A 2,500-nucleotide genomic window follows, 5' to 3' on the forward strand; every position below is an offset into this window, starting at 1 on the left:
AGCGGCGAGCGGCGAACAGCGAGCGAAGCGAGAGGCAGCACCGTCCCTGCTATACGAAAGCCCCATCCAGCCCTGTGCCACCCGGGGGGTTCCAGGGTGCTGAGATGGCTGACGTTTTGCTCCGCTCTCGACGGTCACCGCGCAATGCAAGAACAGGCCAAAAACTGGCCAAAACGGCCCAAAAACGGGCCAAAACTGGCCATTTTTGGCTGCGCGAGCGGCGAGCGGCGGACAGCGAGCGAAGCGAGAGGCAGCACCGTCCCTGCTATACGAAAGCCCCATCCAGCCCTGTGCCACCCGGGGGGTTCCAGGGTGCTGAGATGGCTGACGTTTTGCTCCGCTCTCGACGGTCACCGCGCAATGCAAGAACAGGCCAAAAACTGGCCAAAACGGCCCAAAAACGGGCCAAAACTGGCCATTTTTGGCTGCGCGAGCGAGCGGCGAGCGGCGGACAGCGAGCGAAGCGAGAGGCAGCACCGTCCCTGCTATACGAAAGCCCCATCCAGCCCTGTGCCACCCGGGGGGTTCCAGGGTGCTGAGATGGCTGACGTTTTGCTCCGCTCTCGACGGTCACCGCGCAATGCAAGAACAGGCCAAAAACTGGCCAAAACGGCCCAAAAACGGGCCAAAACTGGCCATTTTTGGCTGCACGAGCGAGCGGCGAGCGGCGGACAGCGAGCGAAGCGAGAGGCAGCACCGTCCCTGCTATACGAAAGCCCCATCCAGCCCTGTGCCACCCGGGGGGTTCCAGGGTGCTGAGATGGCTGACGTTTTGCTCCGCTCTCGACGGTCACCGCGCAATGCAAGAACAGGCCAAAAACTGGCCAAAACGGCCCAAAAACGGGCCAAAACTGGCCATTTTTGGCTGCACGAGCGAGCGGCGAGCGGCGGACAGCGAGCGAAGCGAGAGGCAGCACCGTCCCTGCTATACGAAAGCCCCATCCAGCCCTGTGCCACCCGGGGGGTTCCAGGGTGCTGAGATGGCTGACGTTTTGCTCCGCTCTCGACGGTCACCGCGCAATGCAAGAACAGGCCAAAAACTGGCCAAAACGGCCCAAAAACGGGCCAAAACTGGCCATTTTTGGCTGCACGAGCGAGCGGCGAGCGGCGGACAGCGAGCGAAGCGAGAGGCAGCACCGTCCCTGCTATACGAAAGCCCCATCCAGCCCTGTGCCACCCGGGGGGTTCCAGGGTGCTGAGATGGCTGACGTTTTGCTCCGCTCTCGACGGTCACCGCGCAATGCAAGAACAGGCCAAAAACTGGCCAAAACGGCCCAAAAACGGGCCAAAACTGGCCATTTTTGGCTGCACGAGCGAGCGGCGAGCGGCGGACAGCGAGCGAAGCGAGAGGCAGCACCGTCCCTGCTATACGAAAGCCCCATCCAGCCCTGTGCCACCCGGGGGGTTCCAGGGTGCTGAGATGGCTGACGTTTTGCTCCGCTCTCGACGGTCACCGCGCAATGCAAGAACAGGCCAAAAACTGGCCAAAACGGCCCAAAAACGGGCCAAAACTGGCCATTTTTGGCTGCGCGAGCGAGCGGCGAGCGGCGGACAGCGAGCGAAGCGAGAGGCAGCACCGTCCCTGCTATATACGAAAGCCCCATCCAGCCCTGTGCCACCCGGGGGGTTCCAGGGTGCTGAGATGGCTGACGTTTTGCTCCGCTCACGACGGTCACCGCACCACGCAAGAACGGACCATAAACAGGCCAAAACAGCCCAAAAACGGGCCAAAACTGGTCATTTTTGGCTGCGCGAGCGAGCGGCGAGCGGCGAACAGCGAGCGAAGCGTGAGGCAGCACCGTCCCTGCTATACGAAAGCCCCATCCAGCCCTGTGCCACCCGGGGGGTTCCAGGGTGCTGAGATGGCTGACGTTTTGCTCCGCTCACGACGGTCACCGCGCCATGCAAGAACGGACCAAAAACAGGCCAAAACAGCCCAAAAACGGGCCAAAACTGGCCATTTTTGGCTGAGCGAGCGAGCGGTGAGCGGCGAACAGCGAGCGAAGCGAGAGGCAGCACCGTCCCTGCTATACGAAAGCCCCATCCAGCCCTGTGCCACCCGGGGGGTTCCAGGGTGCTGAGATGGCTGACGTTTTGCTCCGCTCACGACGGTCGCCGTGCCACGCAAGAACGGACCAAAAACAGGCCAAAACAGCCCAAAAACGGGCCAAAACTGGCCATTTTAGGTTGCGCGAGCGAGCGGCGAGCGGCGAACAGCGAGCGAAGCGTGAGGCAGCACCGTCCCTGCTATACGAAAGCCCCATCCAGCCCTGTGCCACCCGGGGGGTTCCAAGGTGCTGAGATGGCTGACGTTTTGCTCCGCTCACGACGGTCACCGCGCCACGCCAGAACAGACCAAAAACAGGCCAAAACAGCCCAAAAACGGGCCAAAACTGGCCATTTTTGGCTGCGCGAGCGAGCGGCGAGCGGCGAACAGCGAGCGAAGCGAGAAGCAGCACCGTCCATGCTATACGAAAGCCCAATCTAGCAAAGAACAGCC

This window comes from Musa acuminata, unplaced genomic scaffold (assembly GCF_036884655.1).
Source record: "Musa acuminata AAA Group cultivar baxijiao unplaced genomic scaffold, Cavendish_Baxijiao_AAA HiC_scaffold_1126, whole genome shotgun sequence".
In the NCBI taxonomy this organism is placed as follows: Eukaryota; Viridiplantae; Streptophyta; class Magnoliopsida; order Zingiberales; family Musaceae; genus Musa; species Musa acuminata.